We start from the raw sequence: 16,099 nt of genomic DNA on the forward strand, positions 1-16,099 counted from the left end.
TGCTAACAGCAGCAAGTTACTCATTGACTTACCCTGGAGAGAAAGCTGTCTCGAATCTTCAGGCAAGATGATTACTGCCCCATAGATCACCTTTGTCTGCATTCCTGTAGCTGCTAGGCATACAGATAAGGCTTGAGAGGGGGTGTAAGCTACAGCACCAGGTTGTTGATGAATGACTTTCCTAATCAAGAGATAACCCTACCGCTCACCCCCCCACTACTGAGATGCTTTCTGAGAGAGATTTCCAGAGGCAAGAAGCATGGGGCTCTAGGATTTTAAGTGCTCCATAGTGCCTGGTGGGCGTAGGGCCCAGTAAATGGGGAGGTTGCAAGTTGGGGGAAGAAGGGCAATGGAGTCTCCGTGTAAAGGAGTCATAGCGGATGGAAACAGAGAGCACTAGACAACCAGCGCATTTACTAATGTAGCAGGAACTCGCCGTAAATAGCACAGCGTAAAGCATGTACATCTAGAAGCAATGCACACACCCATTTTACACTAACAATTTGTTTATGCATCCGCAAGGAACAAACCACATTTGACTTGCAAAAATGTATCTCTGACGAAATCCCACCATAGCGGAGGACTTCCAGCTTCAAACCATTTGTGTCCATAAAGCAGCTAGAACAAGGAAGAGCAGGTCTTCATAAGGCCTTGTCTACTCTGGCAGCGGGGCGCAGGGTGGGTAGTTACAAGCTGCCCTGAAAAGCATGCTGCGTCCAAGCTGCGGTGTGTAGCTACAGGTGACAGGGGAAGGCTCTGGCAGGGGGGAGTCAGCAGACAAAGGCTCTGGCAGTGGGAAACTGCCAGAGCCTTTCCCGCTGCTGATGTCTTTCACTCTTGTGGGGAAAGGTTCCAGCAGCTCCCTGTAGTGGGATCAAGCCTTTTCCCATCTGCCTCCCCTCCTCCCCCCACCAGAGCCTTTCCCTGTGGCTCGAGCAGCAGGCTAAAATTAGCAGTGTAGCCAGGGTAGGCACTGCTTGGGCACGTACAGAGCCACCCTAGGTTCAGGCGTGTCTTTATTCACCTACGCAGTGCCTCATCATCTGCTCTGCTATTTATACCTGTGCTGGCAAAGGGGGTGGGGTGGGGCCTGCAGTGTAGGTAAACTACATGCCGAAACCTAGATATAGCCTACGCCTCAGGTCGTTTACTGCGTGGGACAGGGAATGTCCACAGAGCACAGGCTTGACTAAAAAATTGGTACATGCACAGCCTCCGTTCCTGCATCAAATGAAAATCTGCAGAGCCATCAATAGTGTGAAAGGCCCCTTTGTGGCTTCAAAGGCATCCTTCGTACCTAAGTCTCATAAAGAAGGCAAGATGGCCTTGTGCTCAAGGTGCTGAAGACCTAGGTTCAATTCCATAGTCTTCCTGGGTGACCTGGGGAAAATAATGTAACTTTTCTGTGCCTCAGTTCCCCCTCTAGATAACGGGATAATAGCTCTGCCAGGCCACACAGTGGCCCTGTGAGGGTAAATTCACTGTTTATGAGGCTGAAATACTACAGTGCTGAGGCCATAAAAGAACTCTGATTTTAGAAACTGTTTTTATTGATATTATATGTATTACAGGAGCCCCTGGAGTTCCCAGTGATGATCGGGGCCCATTGTGCTGCGTATTGCATACACACACTGTAAGAGTCCCTGCCCCAAAGAGCTTGCAGTTCAAATACTGGACTTGTGCAGGGGTAGGAAGAGAAAGAAGGGACGTAGTATTTTCCCCATTTTAGAGAGGCCCAGAGAAATGAAATGACACCGAAAGTCTATGGCAGAACTGGCTGCAGGGTTTATAACCATTATACTTCTGTTTATCCGGTTGAACTTAGTCCTAGATGTTCTCACTGATATGTATCCATAGTACTTGTCTGGCTCCCATTACCACAGTATCTGAAGACTTCACCACCTTGAATGTATTTATCCTCACAAGACTGCTGTAAGGTAGGCAAGTTTTACACATGGGGAACTGAGGCACACAGGCCAGATCCTCAAAGGTATTTAGCTGCAGCACTGAGGCTACTCCACTGTAGCGTAGACACTTAATACAGCACTGGAAAGGGGTTTCCCCATCACCGTAGAGCTCTGTGTGGCTCAAAAGCATGTCTCTCTCACCAATAGAAGTTGGTCCAATAAAAGGTATTCCCTCACCCACCTTGTCTGTCTAAGCATTAGCATGATGACAGAGTTTATTTGGAGGCTGCCCTCAGGTGAAGACATGCTCCAATTTACAGTAGAGGTGGTGGAAGGATTTTGTGTGGGAAGGACTTGGAAGGGTTGGCAGCCCTCTAGGAAAGGAGTGGAGTTGCATAGCTCCTCTTGCGATACAACCAGAAGGAAATGTATTACCAAGGTACAAGCCAAGCAAATAAACCTGCCTTAAGGGAAATTGGTTCATCTGTGTTTAGCCACACCAGAGGACGTCCGTATGGATTGAGGGTCTTCATTTATGCTATTGTGTGTAGTTTGTTTTTAGACAGGTAAATGGTTAGTTATGAGTTACTTTTCATGATTTTTCCTGCATATAACAAGTATTTCCTACTGTAATCAATCTGTTTGAAATTTTTCACAGAAAAAAATTCCTCCAATCAAACAAATGTGATTTTTGTCAGAATTTTTTTTATTAATCAGGAGAACTGCAGTGAAGAATGTCATTTTGAAATGGTGAATCATTTTGTTTCAATCAAAAGTGTTGAACTTTTCCATTTCAATGCTTCAGATGTGAAACTTTTCAGAATTTTCTATTTCATGAACAGTTTTGATATTTTGCCATTTTGCTCATATTTGGAATGGAAAGTAATGTTGGAATGCAAAATTTCCTGTGAAAAAAAATTCCATGTTTTGAACAATAAGTATTCCTCCTCCTAGTCTGTGTACATCTTTGTACAGCCCCTAGTACAGTGTGGTCCTGATCTATGACTAGAGCTCCTAGGTGCTATGATTCTTATTTATTATTTCTATTATAATGATTGTGTTTAGTTAGGTTTATTGCTACTCAAAAGTGAGAGTTATCTCCTGTTCCTTTGCTCCTTGTGTCTGATTATATTACATAGGAGAATATAACTGGGAGGTATGGCCTAATAGTGATTCAGCCTCTGTCAAAACCTACTCTAATAAAACTAATTCAGAAGGGTGAGGAAGACAACTCTTTGTCCTGAGTAATTATACAGACTAATTTAAAGGTTTGGTGGCAGTATAAACTATCTGAAATGCCCCTCTAGAAAAATTCTCAAAAACTTGTTATGGTCAATGGGCAGTTTTAGTTAAAAGGAGCCAGACATGACACAGCCCCTGCTCACACATGCATGAGATACCCACATTTCCCCCTACGTTATCCCTCATGCAATTTCCTGAGCCACCCATTACATGTACCACTCCTCGTCTTTCCCTGTGCAGCTCTCCCCCCGTCCCTGGACTCCCTAAATTATTCCCCTTCACATCACCCCCAAATTATTCCACGCAGATAATCTCCCCAAATTACCCTCAACTCCCTCCAAGTGCCCTCCACAAACTCACCCCCATACTACCTCTAACCTTCCCAAATTACCCACACAGTATCCCTAAAGTATCCCCAACTCACTACCGCCAAGGACACTTATTAGTCTCCTACCTCTGACTTCCTCCAGCACATACAGCTTCCAAATTACCCCAGTTCCAACCCCAAACTGCCCCACCCTCTGCTCCCCAACTCCCACCTCTCCCCAAACTATCCCAGGCTCTGCTCCCCAAACCGCCCCAAGCTCTGCTCCCCACCCTCTGCTCCGCCAACTGCCCCACGCTCCGCTCCCCACCTCTCCCCAAACCGCCCACCCTCCACTCCCCACCCTTCCCCAGACTACCCCACCCTCCGCTCCCCATCCTCTGCTCTGCAAACCGCCCCACCCTCCGCTCCCCACCCCCCACCTCTCCCCAAACCGCCCCACGCTCCGCTCCCCACCCCCTACCTCTCCCCAAACCGCCCACCCTCCGCTCCCCACCCCCTACCTCTCCCCAAACCGCCCACCCTCCGCTCCCCACCCCCTACCTCTCCCCAAACCGCCCCACGCTCTGCTCCCCACCCCCCACCTCTCCCCAAACCGCCCCCCCTCCGCTCCCCACCTCTCCCCAAACCGCCCCACCCTCCGCTCCCCACCCCCCACCTCTCCCCAAACCGCCCCACGCTCTGCTCCCCACCCTCTGCTCTGCCAACTGCCCCACGCTCCGCTCCCCAACCCCCACCTCTCCCCAAACCGCCCCCCCTCCGCTCCCCAAACCGCCCCATGCTCTGCTCCCCACCCCGCGCTCCCCAAACCGCCCCACGCTCCGCTCCCCACCCCGCGCTCCCCAAACCGCCCCATGCTCTGCTCCCCACCCCGCGCTCCCCAAACCGCCCCACGCTCCGCTCCCCACCCCTCACCTCTCCCCAAACCGCCCCCCTCCGCTCCCCAAATTGTCCCACGCTCCGCTCCCCACTCCCCACCTCTCCCCAAACCGCGCCTACTCCCACTACAGCTCCCCCCTGGTTAATATCCCCATAGTATCCCCCGCCCCACAGCCTACGAGTCCCGGCATGCCCCGCGCGCGTCCCGCCCCCCCGCCCGCAGCCTGCCGGGCTTCCGGGCACGCGCCGAGCGCACTCGGAGCTGGGGGCCGCCGCGGGGCAGAGCGGAGCCGGGGCAGGACCCAGCCAGGTGAGGCGATGCCGCCCCGCGCCCCTCCTGGCTGGGGTGGCCGGGTGCCCCATATCCCCCCGGGACCCTGCCCGATATCCCCCCTCTCCCCGCCCCCCGGGACCCTGCCCCGTATCCCCCCTCCCTCTGCCCCCCGGGACCCTGCCCCGTATCCCCCCTGCCCCATATCCCCCGTACCCCCCCGGGACCCTGCCTCATCCTACGGCCTGGCCCCTCCCCCCTGGGACCCTGCCCCATATCCCCCCTACCCCCCGGGACCCTTCCCCATCCTACGGCCTGGCCCCTGCCCCATATCTCCCCTTCCCCCGGGACCCTGCCCCATATCCCCCTTCCCTCTCCCTCTGCTCCCCGGGATCCTTCCCCATCCTATGGCCTGGCCCCTCTCTGCCCTGCCCTGGGACCCTTCCCCATATCCCCCTCCCTCTGCCCCCCAGGACACTTCCCCATCTTATGGCCCGGCCCCTCTGCCCTTCCCCGTACCCCACTTCCTCTGTCTCCCCCCCCCCCAGATCCTTTCCTGTCCCACTGCCTGGGGCTCTCTCCCCCTCCCCCCATTCCCGCTGCCCCCCGGGACCCTTCCTCATCCCACTGCCTGGGGCTGGCCTCCGCTCTCCCCGTGCCGCCCCCCCCACCCTTCCCCATCCCACCACCTGGAGCTAGGTCCTGCACACCCTCTGCCCCCACCCCTCCCGGACCCTTCCCCAACCCACAGCCTGGTGCTGGCTCCCATTCCCTCAGCCCCCTGGGCCCCTTCCCCATCCTATGGGTCGTCCCCTCAGACTGCTGTCCCTCCCCCCCCACCCTTCCCCATTCTATGGCCAGCCCCTGTCCCCAGCCTCTTTTTGCCTGTGGCTGCCCCCATTTGACCTCCCTTTACCCTCTTTTGTTTGGGGCTGGCTCCCCTCTGCCTCCTTTTGTCTCTCTTCCCCACCCCAAGCGTCCCAACTGCTCCCCCACTCTCTGCTGTGATTCTCCCTCCTTGCTTGTTGCCTGTTTCACATGCAGACACATTTTCTGTCTTCCCCACTTCACCCCCCTGCCCTTCTTTTCCCTAGCTGCCTTTTATCTCCAGGACTTCCTTTACTTCATGCATAATATCTAGCTCCATACTAAGACAAAATCCAAAGACAAAAGGGGTGTGGGGTCCAAAGCCGCTCGCATGTTGCTGTAACCCACTGCTTTTCACTGCACTGCTTGTGGAGATGGGTTATCCCCTGGCTGTTGTGGCAAGTTGGATGTTTGAGGCTGTTGAGGGATGGCATATGCTGCTTCTTTAAAGCAGTGAGCTTCAGCCTTCCCTTTCTAACATGATAACACAATGTAACAAAAAGAAAAGGAGTACTTGTGGCACCTTAGAGACTAACCAATTTATTTGAGCATAAGCTTTCTAAGGTGCCACAAGTACTCCTTTTCTTTTTGTGAATACAGACTAACAGGGCTGTTACTCTGAAACAATGTAACAAGGGGGTGAAGGGAGAGAATTTGTGGTGGTGCCAAAGTTTAGGGCAGTGATGCCTTGCTTTCCAAGTCTCTCAGTCCCAGGAAGGGAGAGAACCTCATCTGTTTGTTTAAAGTCAGTATGGAAAAATTCAGACATGGGTGCCTAAACTCTAAATCAGTATTTCAGCACTTAAATAAATAGCCCGATTTTCAAGCATGCTGCACATCCAGCAGCACCTAGCTTCAGTTGGGAGCTGCTGAGTAGTGCTTGAAAATCAGGCCACCTAAGTGCCTGTGAATATAGGCTTAAGAGCCCCCAACATTAGGCCCCCCGTTTAAAAAAAAAAAAAATCTTGGCCAAGGCTTTTATTGCTATGCTTCCCTGTTCTTTTGAAACACTTAGGCCTTGACTACACACACAAGGTGTACAGTTTTATCTACCCTGGTATGACCCCACTGTTTATAGTGTCATCATAGAATTGTAGGACTGGAAGAGACTGCAAGAGGTCATCTAGTCCAGTGCAGGAGCCTTCTCTGCCAGACTGTGTCTGCAACTTCTGCTAGTTGGAACGGATTTCTTGGTATCTTTTTTGCTTGATCGGCTCTCTGTTTCAGATCTCATCTGAAACACAGTTTCCTCACTTCCAACTAAATTTCCCTTTCCCTTTATCGTTTATCTATGTAACTGAATTATTTAACACTAGTGCCTTGTATTGTATTTGTCCAAGTGGAGGAGGGTGAGGTCTTGAAGTGCCTATATGTAGACTTGCCACGTTAGTTGAAAAAGTATTGATGAGCTTACCTATTGGTATTTGGTATTGGTATAAAGTATTTTAGTAGTGCCCAGAAGGGGACGGGGCACTCATGATCACAGTCCCTACACTGAAGGTCTTAATATTCCCTTTCTTAAACTTTTTGTCTTTTTAGTTTAAATGTTTATTTTCAATTGTATGAAAGCAGCTGTGCAAATATTTACAGAAATGTGGAGGTATAGCCATTTGAAAAAAAATCTCTCCAACAAAATATAGACTAGGAAGTGAGTCTCAATCCTCTTCTAGAAAGTGAACAGAAACCTCCTAAAATAGACAGCTCATGCATTTTAAATGTTGAATTCACTTTTTAAAAATATAAACAGAGACTTATCACTGGTAGATCTTTATATTCTCTAGTTTGTTTGGCGTGGGTGGTGAAGGGCAAAGCTTCCTGGGATCCTGTCTTGATGAGCAGTCTTATTAACCGAGTTTAGTTAGCTCAATGTGGCAGGTGATAGCCTGCATTTTGGGGCTTGTCTACATGGGAAAGTTTTGCTGGTTATATACGCTGTTATGGTTAAATTGATATAACACCTCCTCCCCTCAATATACTATATTCTAGTATAAGAGATGTTATTTTTTTGGTTTATCTCAATCTCCTTCCAAAGCATGAGTTAAAAATGACAAAAAGCACTCTTAGACCAGAATAAGTGTGTCTGCATGCCAGAGTTATACTAATATCACTATACTGGTTGCAATGCACACCTTGGGTTATACCAAAAAACTTTCTTGTGTAGAGAAGACCTTTTAACAAGGCTTTCCTAACATATTCAATGCTGTTTAAGCTGCCCCCTCTTAGGCTGAAATGTGGCTGTCTAACACAGTTTTGGACTTGTTAGAAAAGCCCTGTTAAAATACAAGCTATCATGGTGAGCTAATATGATTAAAAGAATGCACATTTTCCCCATCAGGACATACCCGGTTTATTTGCTGTGAGCCCTGGAGCAGACTTGAGTCTCTCTTGGGAGGGTGGGGGAAGGGAGGGTAACATTAGTGGGAATGTAGATCCCTGTGGAGGGACTGACGCGATGGGTAAAATGTGATTGCATCCTTGTTTCTCTGCTGCTGGATCAGTAATCTGTGATTACACAGCCTTCCACTTCATTCAATCTCTGGTTAATTTGATCTTCAGTTTAATTTGATGATGATCTCAGGAGCCAAATCATTTGTATTGAAACAAGCCACCTGTGTTTTGATCAAACTTGATTGCTTTAGACACAGTTAGGCATTATATTTAAAATTTTTTAAATATAAGGAAATATTGAAGTTGCTTCAGGCATTTTAGTCAGTGATTACTATTCACTAGCTATAAAAACTCATTCAATAAGCAAAAAAGTGCTCAAGGAAAACCCATGTGGTGATGAAAGTTGTTGTTCAGATATTACAGTCCATAGTTAGCACATGGCAGCATTTATGTCAATAAGCAAGCTGTTGCCCACCCCTGTGGGCACATGGATAATGCATTCAACCATTTATTTCAAGCAAAACAATAGGTAGGGACTGGTTCGCAATGAGAGGAAGGTCCTATGAATTAATTAGGAAACTGAATAGGATTTATCCTGTGCGGGTGCTGATTGCTTGCTAATCCCACTGAAGCCTGTGGTTTAGAGGGTGCTTAGTTAGAGGTGCTCAGCATGTGATAGGATCGGGGTCCTAATTTCTCTTTGTGGTGAGAGAGGTTCTGACATTCTGTATCTCATGTGTTTTTTGTGGCTTTGAGAATGTTCTTTTGTGGGTGGGTTTTAGAACACTTGGAAAACGGAACAGTATATGGCTGGAGTAGCTCAGTGCTTGGCTTTGTGTAAAGAAAAAAGCATTTTCAGATGTCTATTTTTGTCAGTTAATTAGTAGTTCTTGCTGATTTGTCAGTGCTCTGTGATGAGAACTAGTTGAAACTAGTTCTTTTCTGCACACTGGGGGAATCACACATTTGTCAATCAGTGAATAGGCAGACCAGCAGTTGCACCTTTGTGATTGGTCCAGTGCAGGTGTTTCTTAACTCTTTCCAGATAGTACCCTTTAAATCAGCTGCTCACAAACTTGCTCTATGAATCCTTCTTGCTGCCCTCTCAAGAGGCTTCTCAGGCTTCAGCATATAAAAAAAAATATGTAGATATACAAGCACTTGGGATTTCCATAATGCCTTCAGTTGGATGATCTCAAAGTGCTCTAAAAACATGCATAAATTGCTCCATGCCTATGAGGCATGGAAATATTCCCATAAGAAGCTGAGGTAGAGGTTAGAAGTGAATAACTGATGGTCACATGGCAAGCTGTTGGGGAACTGGGCAAGAGAGAAAGCAGATCTTCTGACTCTCAGCCCTGTGCATTAAGCCACTGTGCTATCTTGTCTGACTTTTTGGTTCATGATGTGCTCCTGGTATCTGAGGATTAATTTACAAGTGACTGAGTAAATATTCAAAGGAATGCTGGGGATGGGAAAGCAAGCTTGCAAGCCAAGTGATATGGCTGGTATGACCTATAGTTACTTCAGCCCCATCCACATCAGGAACTGATATTCTACTGGGTCTATGTCATGGATACTTACCCAGCTTTAAAGAAACCAGCAAAGAAGTAATCAGCTACGTCTGAGCAAGGGAGGTTTAAGTTAGATATTAGGAAAATCTTTCAAACTATAAGGACAGGTAAGCACTGGAACAAGTTACCTGGAGAGGTTGTAGAATCCTGGTCATTGGTGGTTCTAAAGAACAGGTTAGACAAACACCTGTCAGGGATGGTTTAGGTATACTTTAATCCTGCCTTTGTGAGTGGGGATGGACTAGATGACCTCTTGAGGTCTTTTCCAGCCCTACACTTCTGATTATTTTTTCAAGATATTTTTAAATCGAAAGATGCTGTTTTGCGCACAGACTTTCTGTTGACTTTAATTTGACCTGATTGGGGCTAGGATACCAAGATGATAGGCACTTTTTGTATCCAGTGAAATCTTCGTTGGCACAATAATGCTTATTTGAATCTATTTACATAGGACTTCAAGCCCTTTCCAAACCACATTAGAGAAACTAATTGTTCCCTGATGTTATCAGTTTAAGGAACATGATTCATCTCTTAACTGAATGGTATATTTATGTGAAACGATAGAAAACATCAGTGGCAAAGATGCGAAGAGGATGACAGTAGGGAAAACAAGTCCTTCCTTGCAAGCAGGAACCTAATGTATTGCTGTTTTTTGGAAAACCACTTGGCTTTCTACCATAATGTGGAGGAGAAAGCAAACTATTTACCCAGCCCTAACTTCATTCTTTTGTATTTGTGCCTTTGATATGCTGATTATAAAACACGGTTAAGAACTGCTTACCTAACAGCTTCATTGGCTTTCAATGAGACAAAGTGCTTGTGTATGCTTAGGGCTTGTTTACACTGGCAATGTTAAAGCGCTGCTGTAGTCCTAGCAGAGTGCTGGGGGAGAGCTCTCCCAGTGCTCTAAAAAACCCACCTCCACAAGGGCTGGTGCACTGTCTACACTGGCATGTTACAGCGCTTAAACTTGCTGCGCTCGGGGGGGTGTTTTTTCACTCCCTTGAGCAAGCAAGTTGCAGCGCTGTAATGTGCCAGTGTAGACAAGCCCGAAGAGCGCTGTGGTGGTGCAGCTGCACTGCTGTAGAGCTTCGTGAAGACACTGCCCGTGCTGAGAGGAGAGCTGCTGCCATCAACATAGGTACTCCACCTCCCCGAGAGGTGGTAGCCATGTTGACAGGAGAGGCCCTCCCGTTGACAGCACTGCCTATGCTGGGGGTTATAGCACATCACTCTTTTCCACACCCCTGAGCAATGTAGTTATACTGACATAAATTGGTAGGGTAGACCAAGCCTTAGGCTCTTAAGTGCCTAAGTCACTTTTGAAATGGGACCCAGGCTCCTAATCCATTTAGGCTTATTTGCAGATTTTACCTCTAGTGTCTGATTCTCCTCTCCTTTTATATATTTTCTGCTGCTATAAATCAGGAAAAATTCCATTAAAGTCCAGGCAGGTCTGCACTAGAAAGCTTTGCTAGTACAGTACAGCAATATGTTAGAAGCGTGATCATTGAAAACAAAAAACAAAGAACTGTATCGGCAAAAGCCCTAGTGTAGACTCAGTTACACTGACATCAAAGTGCTTTTGCTGGGAGCTGATCTTACTCTCCAAACCGATATAAGCTATCCTGGCAAAGGTACAGTTAGTGTTTTGCTGGTGTAAGCTGTGTTACACTAAGGGTTGGCTGGTATAGTTATACCGGAAAATTTTTTCTAGTGTAGACATGGCTTCAGTGGAGTTACACCAGTAAAAAAACTGGTTGGAGAAAAATTATTCTTCCAGGCTAGAACTGGTTTCAGAGTAACAGCCGTGTTAGTCTGTATTTGCAAAAAGAAAAGGAGGACTTGTGGCACCTTAGAGACTAACAAATTTATTTGAGCATGAGCTTTCGTGAACTACTTTGCTGGCTGGGTAGAGTATTAAACCATTTTCTGCCTGAACTATTAACTTGTTTTTTAAAGCTGTTCTGCTAACATGGCTATGCCAAAAGTATGGATGTGGCCATAGAATCTTGATTACTATTCACCGTTTCAGTATAGGGATTCAAAACTACGAATGGCCTTGCATTTTAGATGTATCGGTCATTTCCAGCTGGGACCTATAACAGGATGATGATTGCTGGAATATGCTTAATGGGGCCAACTGGCTTATGCAAACAAGGTTGGTCTCTCACTGTCATAGATGTTAGCACGTTTCATCTCCTGTAAACAGTATTTAATTAACAGGTTTCAGAGTAACAGCCGTGTTAGTCGGTATTCGCAAAAAGAAAAGGAGTACTTGTGGCACCTTAGAGACTAACCAATTTATTTGAGCATGAGCTTTCGTGAGCTACAGCTCACTTCATCGGATGCATACTGTGGAAACTGTATTTAATTAAGTGTTCCACAGAAAGATTCAGAAGTGAAAGAGATTGTTAGTCACTTTGGGCTCACTTCCTCGTGAGGGATTCTTGCACAGAGCCAAAAGAAATATTTGAATGAAATAGGAACACAGCTTTTTTTCCTACTTGAAAAGTTTTCACTGTCTATACATGAGAGGGTCCACATTCTTCTGGGTGTCCTAAGCTTCATGTACCCTGGGCTGTGGGCCAAATTAGTGTTTATATCCTCTAACATGTCCCATCAGTGACAGTGGTGGTAAAATCAGGCCCATTGTTTGGTGATGTTGACAGGATCACATCATTGTGATATTACCCAGGATACAATCTGGAACAGCTGTGTTGCCTTTTACACTGCTTCGCTGTGAGAGCTACCACTTCTGGTCTGCCCACACAGCCTTCAGCCTGTAAATCACTCCCAGTTATACTGTACAAGTGCTGTGGCCAGCCACCCATGAATTACACCAGCAGGGCAACAATAGCAAGCTCCCAGTCTCAGACTTTCCCCTAGCAATGTGCATCTTGTAGTACCCAGCCCCTCCTGGCAATACAGGCTCATATAAAGTCCATCATTTATATAATAGAAAATGATATTCACAAATCTTGTTGTTCCAAATGAAATTTCCCAAACACTTCAATTCAAACAGTGGATTAGATAAAACAATAAAACAAGTTTATTAACTACAGGAAGATAGATTTTAAGTGATTACAAGTAATGAGGCATAAATGTCAGAATTGGTTACAAAGAAATGAAAGGTAAAATGCAAAATAATACCAAACTTAACAAGCTAAGTGAATTTAAAGCAAAAGGGGGTCTTTCACCACATGTTCTAGCAGTTTTACTGGCTAACTCTTTCAGCCAGAATGTCTCCCCAGTTTGGTGATGCTTCCTTTGTCTTTCAAGTGTTGTCTATGCCATGTGTACAGGTGAAGGGACGAATAATCTAGGGAGTTTGCGCCCCTTTCTTATAGCAATTCTTTTCTTTGAGAATCATTTCGATCTGGGGTTCAGGTGACGGAACGTCTGTGGGACAGGAAACTTCCAGCTGTTTCTTTGCCAACATGTAAATTTCTCTCTCACCCTTTTTCCTCCAAAGAATGGCCGCTTAACCAGGTGATAGTCCATTTGATTTTGTTGACACTTGGCTGAAATGTTTGGCCAGTTTGCCTTTTGTCTCTGAGGAACTGGTTTGTGCCGCCTTTTCTAAATTTGGAGCATGTCTCAGCAAAGTCATACAGTAGAGTTTTATAACTTTACATGCAATGTTGACCCACATATTTTATCAGGACAATAATGATCAGCATATTATGAGCTTTCAAATGATACCTCACAAGGCATACTTTGTACAAAATCCATTATAGTTTTGTAAAAAGGGTGAACATAGGGATACAGACCATCACAGTCATATTAGAAGTATATTTTAAAAAGATGCTGAAACATGTTTCAAACATGGTTCTGGCATAGTGTGGTCCCAGGCATATTGGCCAGCGAAATGGTGAGGAAGCCAGTGTAGCTGGCATGCTTAATCATGATTCCAGAACTCTCTTCTGGGTTCATTGAGGCCTTGGACATGTAATATCAGGCTTTCTATGTGGAATTACCCAATGAGCAATGTATGTAATGTTTTCCTTGGCAGCTGTGTTTTACAGTAGAGTTTTGAAATTAGCTGTGGATTCAGGCCACTGGCTTTTTTATTAAGTTTTTGCACTTTGTGCTGGAGTGGCAGCAAAGGCCAGAACACATAATGCTCGCAGACTTACTTTGGGGAAAGTTCATACTTGCTAACTCAGTTTGATTGCTCTTTATGGCCTGCAGTAAATTTATCATTAACTTTAGAAGTGCAGTTCTCTTACTTCTGTCTGATATGTACTTACTTATTTTTGCTGAATATGCATGATAACTAGTATTAGGAGGAAGTGGAAAATTTAGCTCATTCATTGGTAGTACATGTCTGATATCTCAGTCCTGACTGACTCTTTTTGTACTGCATTCAGTGAATACTGACAGCTATTCTGGAATACTGAAGTATCCAGCTTCCCTGTGGAGAATATGGGGCTTATACAGAACATATCTGGTGGACTTCAATAATTACTAATACAGACAAAGCAGTGAATTTCATCACTGTGATGTATTTAGTTGGCTTTTTAAAAAGACCCTATGAGCACAATCCAGTCATTGGTTATAGAAAATTAATCATACAACTGGAAGGGACCTCAAGAGGTCATTTAGTCCAGTCCTCTGTACTTGTGGCAGCACTAAGTATTATCTAGACCAGGTGTTTGTCTAACCTGCTCTTAAAAATCTCCAATGATGGAGATTCCATAGCACCTCTAGGCAATTTATTCCAGTGCTTAATCACCCTGACAGCTAGGAAGTTTTTCCTAATGTCCAACCTAAACCTCCCTTGCTGCAATTTAAGCCCATTGCTTCTTGTCCTATCTCAGAGGCTAAGAAAAACCATTTTTCTTCCTCCTCCTTGGGAACAACCTTTTACATACTTGAAAACTGTTGTCATGTCCCCTCTCAGTCTTCTCTTTTCCAGACTGAACAAACCCAGGTTTTTCAGTCTTGCCTCATAGGTCATGTTTTCTAGACCTTTTTTTCTAGAATCATTTTTGTCGCTCTTCTCTGGACTCTCTCCAATTTGTCCACATCCTTCCTGAAATGTGGCGCCCAGAACTGGACACAATACTCCAGTTGAGGCCTAATCAGCGCAGAGTAGAGCAGAAGAATTACTTGTCGTGTCTTGCTTACAACACTCCTGCTAATACATCCCAGAATGATGTTCGCTTTTTTTGCTTTTTTGCTTTTTTTGCAACAGCGTTACACTGTTGACTCATATTTAGCTCTTGGTCCGCTATGACCCACAGATCCCTTTCCGCAGTACTCCTTCCTAGGCAGTCATTTCCCATTTTGTATGTGTGCAGCTGATTGTTCCTTCCTAAATGGAGTACTTTGCATTTGTCCTTATTGAATTTCATCCTATTTACTTCAGACCATTTCACCAGTTTGTCCAGATTATTTTGAATTTTAATCCTATCCTCCAAAGCATTTGCAACCCTTCCCAGCTTGGTATCGTCTGCAGATTTTATAAGTGTACTCTGTATGTCATTATCTAAATCATTGATGAAAATATTGAACAGAACCGGACCCAGAACTGATCCCTGCGGGACCCCGCTCGTTATGTCCTTTCAGCATGACCGTGAACCGTTGATAACTACTCTCTGGGAACGCTTTTCCAGCCAGTTTTGCTCCCACCTTATAGTAGCTCCATCTAGGTTGCATTTCCCTAGTTTGTTTGTGAGAAGGTCATGCAAGACGGTATCAAAAGCTTTACTAAAGTCAAGATATACCATGTCTACCGCTTCTCTTCCCCTCCCCCCCCCCGGCCGCCTTGTTACCCTGTCAAAGAAAGCTATCAGGTTGGTTTGACACAATTTGTTTTTGACAAATCTATGCTGAGTGTTACTTATCACTTGTCATAAGGAAGGAAATAATCTTTGCAAACACATCACAGATTTGGAAAGTAAAGTAAAAGAATGCTGTAGGATCCATTAGGCCTGCGTTCTGTTAATAGTTCTGATGCCGACATACCCTGTGACGTGAGGCAAGTCACTTTACTCCAGGCCTTTGTTTCCTCTCTTGTCCTGTCTGTCTTAATAAGAGAGTAGCTGCCTCTCATGTATCATGGGCTTTTATAATGTCAGTGATTAATATTCTAAGTCTTAATCCCTGTGAAACGTGAAATAACCGTGGATTTAGTTCTAAAATATTTCTTAATATTCTCCAGTTTGAATATTTGGTCAGGTTTCATTCTTGGTTTTTCTGCTTCACTTGGGTCATCCTTTCTGTGTCCTGATACATTTCTTCATTTAATAGTTTCAGTCTCTGCTGTGGGGAGGCTTTCTGTTTGAGACATACTGTGATGGGAACATGTTTACCATTAGGTTTTCATTACTTAGTGACATTCTTGCAAAGTGAGACTTTTATTGAACAATCTTAACATCTCCGTGTGAAAAGAAAAAGAAACTGCAGAGAAATTTCCTCTTTCACTGCCCCTCAAATTGAAACATTTAAGAGGAACATAGGTAGAGAGAACAAAGATTCTAGCATAAAAACTGGATATGTTAAAATTTCTAACTAGTAAATGAATTGTGGATGATCTCAGTTGAAGGATTTATTCTGATTTGAGAGCATCGGTCTCTGGAAAAATTAAACCTTTTTTAAAACCCACTTTGCTGTTCTGGCAAGTTTTGGTGAGTGCCTC

At 45.5% G+C, this 16,099-nt stretch overlaps 1 protein-coding gene across 6 annotated transcripts in view; it reads left to right on the forward strand.

Annotated features, from left to right (window-relative positions):
• The first annotated feature begins 4,526 nt into the window (after positions 1-4,526).
• The window catches only part of PHACTR4 (phosphatase and actin regulator 4), a 97,306-nt gene continuing 85,733 nt past the window's right edge, over positions 4,527-16,099 (forward strand). For 2 of the 6 annotated variants that reach the window (XM_037881662.2, XM_043531952.1), the window contains exon 1: positions 4,527-4,663. The gene's annotated coding sequence lies outside the window, so the exon portion shown is untranslated. Of the gene's footprint in view, positions 4,664-11,526; positions 11,615-16,099 lie in introns of all 6 variants that reach the window. The other 4 variants (XM_043531951.1, XM_043531949.1, XM_043531950.1 and 1 more) reach the window with 4 other exon arrangements.

This window comes from Chelonia mydas, chromosome 19, assembly GCF_015237465.2.
Source record: "Chelonia mydas isolate rCheMyd1 chromosome 19, rCheMyd1.pri.v2, whole genome shotgun sequence".
Lineage (NCBI taxonomy): Eukaryota > Metazoa > Chordata > Testudines > Cheloniidae > Chelonia > Chelonia mydas.